Raw genomic sequence first — 14,987 nt, forward strand, 5'->3', positions numbered from 1 at the left:
TGTGAGGTTGTCTCTAGCCACAAAACTGCCATATTTGAAATCCAAAAGTCATATTAAGGAAAGGAAGGCTCCTAGCATGCTTCTTTGCATTGGAGAGTTCTAACTGGAGAAAAAACCTCCAAGAATAGTAAAGGAACAGGGGGTAATAGCATTTGCCTATGGCCTATATCTTGCTGGATGTATAAAAATGATGAATATGGAAAAGCTTATGGTCATAGTTCAAATCTTACACAACACCATGGAATTCACATTGGATCGGAACTCTTTAAATGAAATTATCATAAGGGGTGCCTGGGTGGCTCAGTCAGTTGAGCTTAGGCCATGGTCTCAGGGTCGTGAGATCAAGCCCCACATCAGGGTCCATCCTCAGAAGCCTGCTTGGAATTTCCCTCTCCCTCTTCCTCAAACCCTCCCCACAACCCCCAATACACGTGCTCTCTTTAACCAAAAAAAAAAAATTGATCATAAGAATGACTTTAGCCATAGCTCATTCCTTATACAACATCAAAAAAATTATGCTAAAGAAAGGGAAGTTTTAAAAAGGGAATGGATGTAGCTTGGAACTCTAACTTGGGGAAAGCTGCTTCTAGGAAGAAGTCTGACCATACTGATATAATGCTAGAGTCTACATGTAGGTACCTGGATAATAGCCCCAGCTAAGCTCCCAGCCATCATCCAGTACCATCTGTCAACTAAATGAATGAGCCACGTAGGTCACCTAATCAAGTCTTCAGATGACTGTATCCCTTTCTAACACCCAACTGGAACCATCTGAAAGACCCCAAGCAAGAACTGCTCAGCTAAAGCCTTCTCAGACTCCTGAACCACTAAATGGTTACATTTTAAAAATTAAATTGGATTGATTAAAAGAAAAGGAAAATAATCTCTGAGTATCTATATTATAAAATAATGGTATGATTTGGATTCAGAATCAATGAGAAAGTGTGGTGACTACTAGTAGATACTCGACATGAAAAGAAAAATGATCCTAAAACACAGTTGAAGATTGGATGTAGTTTTTGTTTGCAATTACATACATAAAGAACAACTCAATGAATTGTTCGTATGCTATTTTCTTTCTCATTTTTTGGTAGTAAATTATATTTATCAACTTGGTTAGCTTAGCTATGAAAATGCATTCTTCACAATTTTACAAAAAAACAAAAACAGCCCCAAAAGACCTACTGGATAATGTAGAGGAAACAAGCCTATTTTTGAAAGATCCTATGCAGGGTCCTTTCCCTGATGTTCCATGAACTAAGGTGCAGAGAAAAATCAAGATATGGAGATAAGGGAGCGCCTACGCGGCTCAGTTGGTTAGGTGTGTCTGCCTTTGACTCAGGTCATGATCCCAGAGTCCTGGGATCAAGCCCCACATGTGGGTGGGGAGTGTCCTTGCTCAGCAGGGAGCCTGCTTCTTCCTCTCCCTCTCCCTACTCCTCTCCCTGCTCATGCTCTCTGTCAAATAAATAAAATCCTTCTAAAGAAGAAAGGGAGATAAGTACAGCCATGTCCTTATAGAAGATACTTTGAATGCTTTGAAGAAAGTATAAATGAATTTTTGCTAACAGTTGTTCACATATAAGCTGCTTCTTAGAAAAAGCAGGCCCAATATTTTATGTTTTGATGTGATTGGGCTATGGATTGGGCTATATTCCATACTCCTGTATGAAGGTTTCTTTTGAAGAATTTGGGCATTCTTTTTACTTAATTTATATGAATACTTTATGAATGGATAAATATATGAAATGAGGACTTTGAACTCACTGATCTATTGGTAAATGAAGTTTGGGCATCTCTAAGGAGTGTACATGATTTTGGATTGCCAAGTCCACTTACTGCTACCAAACATATATAATAGACTAGGAATTAATTCACAAATTCATATTTTATACACCTAACTGAAGGTCATGAGACAAAAGAGAGTTAACATTTGCAAAGATTCCATCAGTCCAAAGGACTGACAAGACTCCACAGAGCATATCTATGTAATGCTTTCATTTAAAAGCAAAAGGGAGGGTACCTGGGTGACTCAGTTAAGCATCTGACTCGATCTCAGCTCACATCTTGACCTCAGGGTCGGGAGTTCAAGCCCCACATTGTGGAGCCTACTTAAAAAAATAAATAGAACCAAAGAATGTGGCTCACTAAGAGAAAGAAAAGTAGGTAAGCAATTAGGGAGTCAGAATTATTTAGGTGCAAGCTCCCCAGTGTCCTTATTCACATGCAGACTGCAATTTATTTCCAGGTTGAACCACTAAGATATATGTGAATATTTACTTTGGGAGAGCTCAAGGCAGAAGTTCCCTGCAAGGGCATTTATGCCCCTCTGTTCACTCATTACATAGTCAAGATAGGCTATCCAGTCAGTTACTTCATATATGGGCTCTGGGGGCCTACAGGGGAACTTTAGACTTTAAATAGTGCCACACAGGGGCACCTGGGTGGCTCAGTGGGTTAAGCCTCTGCCTTCAGCTCAGGTCATGATCTCAGGGTTCTGGGATCGAGTCCCACATCAGGCTCTCTGCTCAGTGGAGAGCCTGCTTCCTCCTCTCTCTCTCTCTCTCTTTCTCTCTGCCTGCCTCTCTGCCTACTTGTGATCTCTGTCAAATAAATAAAATCTTAAAAAAAAATAAATAGTGCCACACATCTCTCTGCCCTTATCTCAATCCAAGGTCAATGCCAGACATCCAAGCATCATGAACATAATGTTAGAGCTTTTCCAAATAAATACTGTTAACTTTTCTCCTATCCTCCAAATGAAACTGGCCATTTACCAAGGTAGCTGCATCCAGGAAAAAGAAATAATCATACTTTTTAGGAATTACTGTCACTGTGGTCCATCAGTTGTAGTCAGGGCTTATGGAGGTCAGGTGATCAATGGAATTTTAGCTCAAGGCTCTTTCACAGTGAGCCCGCTGGTTTCCCAGCCCATCTTATTTCCCCAGTTCCAAATGCATAATTGGAATAGATATACTTGGCAACTAACAGAACCCCATATTAGTTATCTGACGTGTGGGGTGAGGATTATTATGGTGGGGAAGGCCAACTGGAAGCCTTTGTAGGAGAACTGCCTCTACCCGTATTAAAAGTAATGCCACAATCCTGTACATATTGCAGATATTTATGACACAGGGACTTGAACGATGAGTGGTGGTTTCCAACATATCTCGTTCCAGTCACTTATTTGGCTTATGCAGGAAACAGAAGGATCTTAAATGATTATCATAAATTTAATCAGGTGGTAATCCTAATTGCATTCCAGATGTGATTTTGTTGCTTGAGAAAATTAACACATCCTCTGGCATGTGCCATAAAAACTACTGACCTGGAAAATATTTTTTCTAGATATCTCTTAGTAAAGACCACCAGAAATACTGTGTTTTCAGGCCAGCAATACACCTTCACTGTTCTAACTCAGGAGCTGTGTGCATCTGGGCTCTCCAGAGAAACAGAACCACTTAGGGATTTATACACACATATACATATCTGTGTGTCTGTGTGTGTGTGTACATGCACAAACCCCTAAGTGGTACACACTGATACACGTGTATGCATACATGTCTGTTGTACATACATGCATATATGTGTATAACATATATGTACACACACACAAAGAAACAGAAGGCAGACAAAGAGTAAAAGAGATTTAAAGAATTGGATGTTGGGGCACCTGGGTGGCTTAGTCAGTTAAGTGTCTGCCTTCAGCTCAGTTCATGATCCCAGAGTCCTGGGATCAAGACCCACACTGGGCTCCCTGCCTGCTTCTCCTTCTCCCTCTCTTTCCCCACTCATTCTCTCTCTCTCTCTCTCAAATAAAATCTTTTCAAAGAAGAAAAGAATCGGATCATGCAATTGTGGAAGCTGGCAAGTCAAAAATCTGCAGGATAGACATGCAGGCTGGAAAACCAGATAAAAATTAATGCTGGAGTTCAAGCCTAATGGCAGTCTGATGACATAAAAATTTTCTCTTCTTCAAGAGAAGTTAGTTTTGGGCGCCTGGGTGGCTCAGTGGGTTAAGCCGCTGCCTTCGGCTCAGGTCATGATCTCAGGGTCCTGGGATCGAGTCCCGCATCAGGCTCTCTGCTCAGTGGGGAGCCTGCTTCCTCCTCCTCTCTCTCTCTCTGCCTGTCTCTCTGCCTACTTGTGATCTCTCTCTGTCAAATAAATAAATAAAATCTTAAAAAAAAAAAAAAGAGAAGTTAGTTTTTTTTTTCTATTAAAGCCTTCAACTGATTGGATGAGGCCCATACACATTATGGAGGGAAATCTGCTTTACTCAGTCTACTGACTGAAATGTTAATCTTATCTAACAAATACCTTCAAATAAATATCTAAAATAATGTTTGACCAAATATGTAGGTACTGTGACCTAGCCAAATTGACACATTAAAATTATTTTTATTTTATTTTATTTTTTTTTATTTATTTCCAGCATAACAGTATTCATTATTTTTGCACCACACCCCGTGCTCCATGCAATCCGTGCCCTCTATAATACCCACCACCTGGTACCCCAACCTCCCACCCCCCGTTAGAGTGGAGAAGGGAGTTGGGGGAAATTGGAAGGGGAGGTGAACCATGAGAGACACATTAAAATTAACCATCACAACAGTATATCAACTCTCCAGCGCTAAGTCATAATTTAGTCCACCCACACCTCTATCAGATTTCCCTTGCACAAGTCATCATGCTAGACCATTAAATTAATAAAGACTCTACATATATTGGCAAGATATTTGAATGTCAGAGAGTGGGAAATAACTTTGGCAAAAATTCAGTGTCCTTCCATCTCAGTGGAATTTCTATAGAGTCAATGTGGTGCATACTGAGATCTATTAAGGCGAAGAATCTCTTCCCTCAAACAGAGCATGACACATAGTGAACTCTCTGGTTTTAGACACATGTTTTAAAAAGTAATTTGGATATACCATTATGGCCCATTTACGTAATAAACTGAAAACTGCTAGTTTGAGGAGGGCCCAGAATGAGAGAAAGCTCTTCAACAGGTCCAGGATGTTCATACTATCTCAAATGAGATTGGTATACTGGAGATTTGGCTCAAGCAGGCCCTGAAGTCAAAGTTGCGTGAAAAAGTGGACTAAAGGGGCACCAGGGTCAACTGAGCACACAACTCTTGATTTCAGCTCAGGTCATGAGCTCAGGGTCATGAGATTGAGCCCTACCTATGTCAGGCTCTGTGTGGGGCATGGAACCTGCTTAAGGTTTTCTCTCTCTGCCTCCCCTTTGCTCCTCCTCACTATGCTTTCTTTAAAAAAAAAAAAAAAAAGATTAAATGGACTAAATAAATACACATGACCCCTACTCCTAAGATATTACCACTCCCAGCCCATCCTATGGTCTCATGGGGAGGGCCCTACAACCAGCTGGCTAAGGAAGAGAAACATGTGAACACAGCTTAGATGGTTCTGTATGACAGGCAAGTACCACCCAAATAAGGACAGCTGTAGCACTACAGCCCATTCTGGGACCTCCTTGAAGGGACAACGATGAAATCTTCCCAACGGGAAAAAAAAGTGAGGAGGGCATCTGGTTGTTTATTTAGCCTAGAAGAAAATATGGCCAGAAGCAAGAGTCTATAGTCATAGGCTGTGGCCAATAGTTTGGTGAGATGGTCAGGGACTTAGAAGGAAGTCTGGGGAAGTGGTATGGGAACAGATTTCTCTGAATGGGAAATGATGTGAAGATATTTGTGTCCCATGTGAATGAATGAGAGGAGGATCTTAATACACATATAGATGACCAATTCTGAGGGTATCAGTCAGCTTCTTTTCTCAGCCACTCGTGTTATTACCCAGTGGGCTCATAAAACAAAGTGACCATGGCCCCAATGATGAAGGTTATGTGTAGGCTCAGCAACATGGACTTTCACTCACCCAAAATGTCCTGTTTATAGCTACTACTGAAGGCCCAGTCTGCCAGTGGGAAAGACCAACACTGAGTCACCAAAATGACCTAATTCCCTGGGTGATACAGCTTTTCTTTCCCTGCATTCAGTGCTTCCAGCACACTACCATCTTACAGATGGTACTTATAGAGCACCTTATGCATCACTGTGGTATTTCTTTTTTTTTTTTTTTTTTTAAAGATTTTATTTATTTTATTTGACAGACAGAGATTACAAGTAGGCAGAGAGGCAGGCAGAGAAAGAGGGGAGGAAGCAGGCTCCCTGCTGAGCAGAGAGCCCGATGCGGGGCTCGATCCCAGGACTCTGGGATCATGACCTGAGCCGAAGGCAGAGGCTTTAACCCACTGAGCCACCCAGGTGCCCCCATCACTGTGGTATTTCAAATAACATTTGCTTCTGATCAAAGAGCTCATTTCATAGAAAATGAATTGTGGCAGTGAGCCCATACTCATGCTACTCACATGGTCTTACCATGTTTTCCATCATTCTGAAGAAGCTTTTTTTTCCCCCTGAAAAATCTGCCTTGATAGAATGTTAGAATGGCCTTTTGAAGCCTTGATTTCAGTGCCATTGAGATAACTGTTATCTTGTGGGACTGGGGAAGTGTCTTTGAAGATGCTATATACGCTTTAAATCAACATCCAATATATGATGCAAACGTGTCCAGGAATCGAGGAGTGCAAATGGGAGTGGTTCCACTCATTATTACCTATCGTGATCCACTAGCAAAAGTTTTGCTTTCCATCTCTGCAACCTTGGGCTCTGCTGGACTGAAGCCTTAGTTGTAAGGAGAGGAATGCTTCCACCAGAAAACAGTAATTGTTCCATTAAACTTAAAGTTGAAGCTGCCACCTTGGGTTGAAGCTGCTTTGGGCTCCTCATGCTTCTGAATCAACAGGCAAAGGAGGAGGTTACTGTTCAATTGAGTGATAGGTCCTGATTACCAGGAGGAATTTGGGCTGCTAATACATAATGAATGTAAAGAATCTTATGTCTGAAATATAGGAGCTCCCTTAGCGTGTCTCAGTACTACCACGTCCTGTGATTAATGTTTATGGAAAACTACAACTGGATTCAGGCAGGACTGCTAATGGCTGAGACACTTCAGGAATATTTGGTTTATCCTGAAAGAATCAAAATCAGCTGAGGCACTTGCTGAGGACAAAGTAGATATGGCATGTATAGTAGAAGAAGATAGTTATAAATACTAGCTATAACAACATAGCCAGTTGTAAAAATGAGAACAGAAATAGCATGCATGATTCTCCATTTTGTTATGTTTGTATACATATTAACCAAATATTTTTGTTTCCTTCCCTCTCCTACCCCTGTCAAACATAAGATTTATTGGTTATAGTTAACTTTATATCACAGTTATAGGACTGGAGTGAACCTAACCCAAGGGCTTTTATGTCCTCTCTTGGGGAAAGCATTAATGTGTTTTCTACTATACACAGGATAGTGTCTCATGTCAGTAGAAAGTATGATTTATTGTCTTCATTTGGAGAGTGTGATTTAAGGAAATGTTGATAAGCAGTGGACTGTTAAGGTCATTTTTATGTGTCAACTTGGCTAGACTACAGTTATTCAATCAAACATTAATCTAGGTGTTGCTGTGAAGGTATTTTGTAGATGTGACTAAAGTCCATAATCAGTTAGCTTTAAGGGAGATCATCCTAGATAATCTTAGGAGGGCCCGATTTAATCAATTGAAAGACATTAAGAGTAGAGCTGAGAAATTCCTGGAAAAGAAAAAATTTTGCCCAAGGATAGTAGGTTCATCTCGTGTCCAAGAATTCTAGCTTGCTCTTCCTGATTTTAGACTTGCTTAGCCCCCACAATCACATAAGCAGATTCACTGCAATAAATATATATACTCTGTTTTCTGGTTAAATACTGATGTAACATCTTCCAACCTTTCTTCTTCCAGGCCCCTGAGTAGGCCATTTTAACCTAGGAGTATGATTGTTCTTCTCTTGGGCCACTTCTTCTACACGAAGTGGATGACCAAATGCAATACCTAATGTTTCACCCACTGAGAAAAAAGTCCCTTTCAGAGATTCCCGTGTGAAGCTTCTGTGTAATGCTGCTGCTTTTCATTTTGGTTTACATTTGCATATAGAGCCAAAAAACTGCAAGTCAAGTTCAGCCCTTTTCTTTCATCCTCAGCTGGTTATATGGGACTCCCATATGTCCACTATGAGTGATCTGAGACATTGGTGGAAGTGATGGGTGACATATCCATGTAGACTGTGTGCCCTTAGTACTTCTTGTGCACAATTCTGAATGTACCAGTTCCATTTTCTTAAAGATTGCACTGGGCTCATCCAACTTTATCACTTTGTGATTCTGACGGAACATAGCTCTCACAATGAGCAGTTCAGGATGCCTGGTGACTTGGTTTCACCCGGTCAAGCGTTCTGTCTTCACAGAGCCCAGTGGCACACCAGGAGCTTATTTTCAAAAACTGTGTAAGACCCCCATATGGGAGATTTCAAGATGTCTAGGTACTTTCCTTTTTCCAATGTGTAGTAGCTCAAGTAAAAGGCCATAGGTCTCTGTGGCAGAAAGATTAAGATGTCCCTCAATGATCTCTGACTCCTGATATGCATGCCTTTGTGTAATCCCCTTCACTTGAGAGTGGGCTGACTTGCCAAGTTATTTCTAATCAACAGAACCCTATGGCATGGTCCCTTAAGAAAAGTGGCCCTGAATACTTTATGCTCATCCCTTTTAAAGGGTGTAAGACAATATCACTGTATTAGCCAACTGTAAAATAAAACAATAAAGACTTTGGGATTGATGGAGGGCCACAGATTATCAATGTCCAGAAAGCAGAGTGGGAAAATCAGTACCTAGGTTTGCTAAAATATATAATATGATATATTACCTAATGTGTTAGTTTTATTGATTTACTTTTTAAAAGAATTTATTTATTTGACAGAGCGAGAAAGAGCACGCACAAGCAGGGGGAGCAGCAGAGGGAGAGGGAGACGCAGGCTCTCCACTAAGCAGGGATCCCAAAGTGGGGCTTGATCCCAGGACCCAAAGGCAGACACTTAACAACTGAGCCACCCAGGTACCCTTAATGTGTTAATTATAAGCAAAAAATTATGAGACATACAAAGAACAGAAAAATATGACCCAGACATAGGGACAATAAAAGCAAGCAACTAAAATTGTCTGAGAGGGCCCAGATGTCACTCTTAACAGAAAAGGACAACAAAACAGCCATTAAAATTATTTTGAAGAACTGAAGGAAAAAGCATGATTAAAGAAGCAAAAGAAAATATGACAATGCTTCATCAAATGTTTCATCCATGTTTGCTCTTCGAAGAGCAAACATTAGGGGTACCTGGCTGGCTCAGTTGTCAAGTTCAGCCTGCTTCTCCCTCTCCCACTCCCCCTACTTGTGTTCCCTCTCTCTCTGTGTCAAATAAATAAATAAGATCTTTAAAAAAAAGAAGAGCAAACAATAATAATGAAATTGAGGGGTGCCTGGCTGACTTAGTCATAGGAGCATGTGACTCTTGATCTTGAAGTCATGAGTTTGAACTCCACATGGGGTGTAAAAATTACTTAAATAAATAAAACTTTAAAAAAGAAAAAGAAATTAAAATTATAGAGGACCAAGTAGAAATTGAGTTTAAAACTGCAATAACCAAAATGAAAACTGACTTGAGGAACTCAACAGATTTGAGCTGCCAAAAAAATGGATGTAAATATTGTGAAGATTAGTAATTCCAAGAATAGAAAGAAAAATGAATGAAGAATGAACAGAGCCTCAGAGAAATGTAAGACATCATTAAGAATGCCAATATACATGTAAAGGAGAGAAGCAGAAAAAAAAACACTTAAAAAATAATGGCTGAAAATTTCCCAATTTACTGAAAAACTTTAATGTACACATCCAAGAAGCTCAAGAAACTCTAGGCAAAGATTCACAAAGACCTCATAGTAAAATTAATAAAATCTAGTCAAGAAGAAACCCTTGAAAGCAACAGAAAAAGATTCATCACTTAAAGGGAGCCCCAATAATGTCAATAGTGGGTCTCTTATGAGAAACAATGGAGACTAGAAAACAATGGGATGAAATATTCAAAGTTCTGGGAGAAGGGGGTAAATCTGTACAAAATAATTTTATATGTAAGTAAAGCTGTCTTTAAAAAATGGTGAAATGCAGCTGCCTTTGGCTCAGGTCATGATCCCAGGGTCCTGGGATAGAGCCCCACATTGGGCTCCCAGCTCGGTGGAGAGCCTGCTTCTCCTTCTCCCTCTGCCTACTTGTGCTCTGTCAAATAAAGTCTTTTTTTTTTTTTTTTTTTAATGGTGAAATATGGATGCCAGAGGGACTGAGTCAGTTAAGTGTATGACTTTTGGTTTTAGCTCAAGTCATGATCTTGGGGTCACGGGATCAAATCTGCCATCTGGCTCTGGCTCAGTGTGGAGTCTGCCTGAGATTCTCTCCCTCTCCCTCTTCAAGAAGTGCTCACACTCTCTCTAAATTAATTAATTAATTACATCTTTAATGAATGAATGAATAATAATTAAAAATGGTGAAATAAAGACATTGCCAGTCAAACCAACCATGAGGGAATTTCCACCTTACAAAATACACTAGGGAAAGTTCTCCAGAATGAAAGTGACTTTAGATGGTACCCAAAAAAGTACCAGTAAAGGTAATGATGTGATTATAAAAAATACAGCACAAAGGCATATTTCTTCTCTTAACTGATCTAAAAAGCAATTCTATATATAAAACAATAAAGCTCCCAAGGGGTAACATTTCTGCATCTCGTGGGAAATAAGTTAATACACAGGTAAAGTAGATTTTGTTAACTTAAAATGGATATGGCAAGGTATACATGCAAGATTAGGACATTTCCAGACAGACAAAAATTATGGGAGTTCATCACCACTTGAGAACTGCCTTAAAAGTAATGCTATAGGGAATTCAAGTTGAAATGAAAGGACACTAAGTAACAACACAAATTCTTAGGAAAGTATAAAACTTACTGGTAAAGGTAAATGGTCAATTTAAGAATACTTTAAAATTGCAAAGGTGGTGCATAAGTCATATTTGAGTATGAAAGTTAAAAAACAAAAATATTAAAAATAACTAGCTAATTTCTTGATATACAATATAAAAAGATGTAAAATGTATCAGTATCAAATATAAAATGGGGGGGGTAAAACCAGGGCATTTCTATGTAACTTAAGTTGTGATTAGCTTAAAATAGACCAGTTATGTTTTATGTAAACTTCATAGTAACCACAAAGAAAAAACCTATAGTAGATACAGAAGTTAGAGAGAAGGAATCTATTTTAAAAAAACATCAGAGGTGCTTCGCTGGCTCTTTTGGTGGGCATGAGACTCTTAGTCTCGGAGTCATGAGTTTGATCCCCACACTGTGAGTGGAGCCTACTTAAAATAAAAACAAAAGGGGCGCCTGGATGGCTCATTTGGTTAAGCATCTGCCTTTGGCTCAGGTCATGATCCCTGGGTCCTAGGATCGAGCCCCATGTTGGGCTCCCTGCTCAGCAGGGAGCCTGCTTCTCCCTCTTTCCCCTGCTCTTACTCTCTCATTATCTCTCTCCCTGTGTCTCAGGTAAATAAATAGTCTTTTTAAATTATTTATTTGAGACAGAGAGGGAGACACAAAGAGAGAAGCAGACTCTCCACTAAGCAGAGAGCCCAATACGGGACTCAATCTTAGGACCCTGAGGTCATGACCTGAGAGCTGAAGGCAGATGCTTAACCCATGAGCCAGTCAGGCACCCCAAATAAATTCTTTTTTTAAAAAAATTTTTTAAAGATTTTATTTATTTGAGAGAGTAAGAGAGATTGAGAGAATGAGTGGAGGGAGAGGCAGAGGGAGAAGCAGACTCCCTGATGCAAGATTCGATCCCAGGACCCTGGGACCATGACCAGAGCTGAAAGCAGATGCTTAACCAACTGAGCCACTTTGGCGCCCCTCAAAACAAAGTCTTTTAAAGATTTTTTTTTTTAATTTATTTGACAGATGGAGATCACAAGTAGGCAGAGAAGCAGGCTGAGAGAGAGAAGGATGCAAGGCTCCCTGCTGAGCAGAGAGCCCGATGCTGGACTCAATCCCAGGCCCTGGGATCACAACCTGAGCCAAAGGCAGAGGCTTTAACCCACTGAGCCACCCAGGCCCTGCAAAACAAAGTCTTTTTAAAAAAATAAATAAGAATAAAAATTTTGGGGAAAAATCATCAAATTGCAAAGAAAAATAGCAAGAGAGGAAGAAAGTAACAAAGGAACTACAATACAGTAAGAAAACCATGAATGAGGGTGCCTGGGTGGCTCAGTGGGTTAAAGCCTCTGCCTTCGGCTCAAGTCATGATCTCAGGGTCCTAGGGTCAAGCCCCGCATCAGGCTCTCTGCTCATCAGGGAGCCTGCTTCCTCCTCTCTCTCTCTGCCTGCCTCTCTGCCTACTTGTGATCTCTATCTGTCAAATAAATTTTAAAAATCTTTTAAAAAAAGAAAAGAAAACTATGAATGACAATGGCACATTTTCATGATCTTATCTATCAATAATTACTTTAACTGTAAAGAATTAAATTCTTCAATTAAGGCCATGCAGTAGCTGACTGAACCAAAAAAAAAAAAAAAAAAAAAAAGGTGGGGGGGAGAAGAAGAAAAAACATCCCAAAATATGCTGCCTACAAGAAAATCACTTTAGCTTTAGGACACACATAGGCTGAAAATGAAAGGATAGAAAAGATATTCTGGGACACCTGGGTGGCTCAGTCAGTTAAGCGTCTGCCTTCGGCTCAGGTCATGATCATGGGGTCCTGGGATGGAGCCCCACATTAGGCTTCCTGCTCAGCAGGGAGTCTGCTTCTCTCTCTCCCCATACCCCTCCCCACTGCTTGATTTGTCTCTCAAATAAATTAAAAAATCTTAAAAAAAAAAAAAAAAAGAAAGAAGACATTCTGTGCAAATGGTAATCAAGAGAGAAGTGGTTATGCTTAAATCAATAAAAACAGAGTTTTAGTTAAAATCTGTCAGGAGACAAGGTTCGCTACATAGTAACTCATAGTTCGCTACATTCAAGTTTCGCTACATAGTCAATTCATAAAGAGGACATAAAAATTATAAATATGTATGCATTCAACAGAGCATTTAAATATATAAAGCAAATACTGACAGACCTGAAGAGAGGAATAAAAGCAATAAAAGGACAGTGGAGAATTTCAATATCCAACTTTAAACAATGGACAGCTATTTCAGACAGAAAATCAGTAAGGAAAAAGTGGACCTGAATAACACTTTAAACCAAATGGAACTAGCATACATACACAGAACATTCTATTCAACAGCAGCAGAATACACATTCTTCTCAAGAACACACATATGTTAGGCTATAAGACAAGTCTTAGCATGTTTAAGACTGAAATCATACCAAGTTACTTTTTCGAGCACAATAGTTTGAAACTACAAACAGGAGGAAAACTGGAAAATTCACAAATATGTGAAAATAATAAATTTTCAGGAGTCCACACTCTTGAACAACCAATGGATCAAAACAGAAACCAGGGGCACCCAATGGCGCAGTGGGTTAAAGCCTCTGCCTTCGGCTCAGGTCATGATCCCAAGCCCCACATTGGGGTCTCTGCTCAGCAGGGAGCCTGCGTCCTCCTCCCTCTCTGTCTGCTTCTCTGCCTACTTGTGATCTCTGTCTGTCAAATAAATAAATAAAAATCTTTAAAAAAAACAAAAACAGAAACCAAAGAGTACATCAAGAAAAATGAAAATGGAAACAAATGTATGGTATAAAACAAACACAGGTCTAAGAGAGGAGTTTACAGGGATAAAAGCCTATATTAAGGAAAAAACAGACAAACAGACCTAAGTACCTAACATCAGACCTCAAGGAACTAGAAAAAAAGAACTAAGCCCAAAGATTGCATAAGGAAGGAAATGATAAACCTAGGAGCAGACATAAATGAAGGAGACTTAAAAGACAATAAGGGGGCACCTGGGTGGCTCAGTGGGTTAAAGTCTCTGCCTTTGGCTCAGGTCATGATCCCAGGGTCCTGGGATTGAGCCCCAAATTGGGCTTTCTGCTAGGCAGGGAGCCTGCTTCCCTTCCTCTCTGCCTGCTTCTCGGCCTACTTGTGACGTCTGTCAAATAAATAAACAAAATCTTAAAAAAAAAAAAGATAATAGGAAGATGTGGTCCATATATACCATGGAGTATTATACCTCCATCAGAAAGGATAAATACCCAACTTTTGTATCGACATGGACGGGACTGAAGAGATTATGCTGAGTGAAAGAAGTCAAGCAGAGAGAATTATCATATGACTTCGCTTATTTGTGGAGCATAACAAATAGCACGGAGGACATGGGGAGTTAGAAAGGAGAAGGGAGTTGGGTGTAACTGGAAGGGGAGACAAACCATGAGAGACTGTGGACTCTTAAAAAACAATCTGAGGGTTCTGGAGAGGAGGGGGGTGGGGGGATGGGCAAGCCTGGTTGTGGGTATTATGGAGGGGACGTATTGCATGGAGCACTGGGTGTAGTGCATAAACAATGAATTCTGGAACACTGAAAAGAAATTTTAAAAATAAATAAATAAATTTTTAAAAAGACAATAGAAAGGATCAATAAAACTTAAGAGTTGGTCTTTTTAAAAGACAAAGTTGAAAAACCTTTTGCTTGTCTGGCTTAACCAAAAATAGAGAACTTGAATAAATAATATCATTAAAGAAGAGAGTTCAAATATTGCAGAGCTGAATATGAAGGATTTGGAGCAGAAAGGAAATAAGTTTGTAGTTGGCACAATGTTTGTAAATCCCTGAATAATATTGAAAATAAGTGAAAGAGGGCTAAATTTGGAATAACAATGAGAATTTCATGAGTAAAAGATTATGATTAATCCACTTTCATCCAAAGAATTTTAAAAGTTAATCCCTAGATTGCTTCTCGGCCTTTTGGCTAAGATAGAGTATAAAAGTTAATCCCTAGAATACATAAGAATTGACAGCTATGGTTGACCTTGGGTAAGTAAACCAGGTGGCTATAGA

Source organism: Mustela erminea, chromosome 19, assembly GCF_009829155.1.
Source record: "Mustela erminea isolate mMusErm1 chromosome 19, mMusErm1.Pri, whole genome shotgun sequence".
Lineage (NCBI taxonomy): Eukaryota > Metazoa > Chordata > Mammalia > Carnivora > Mustelidae > Mustela > Mustela erminea.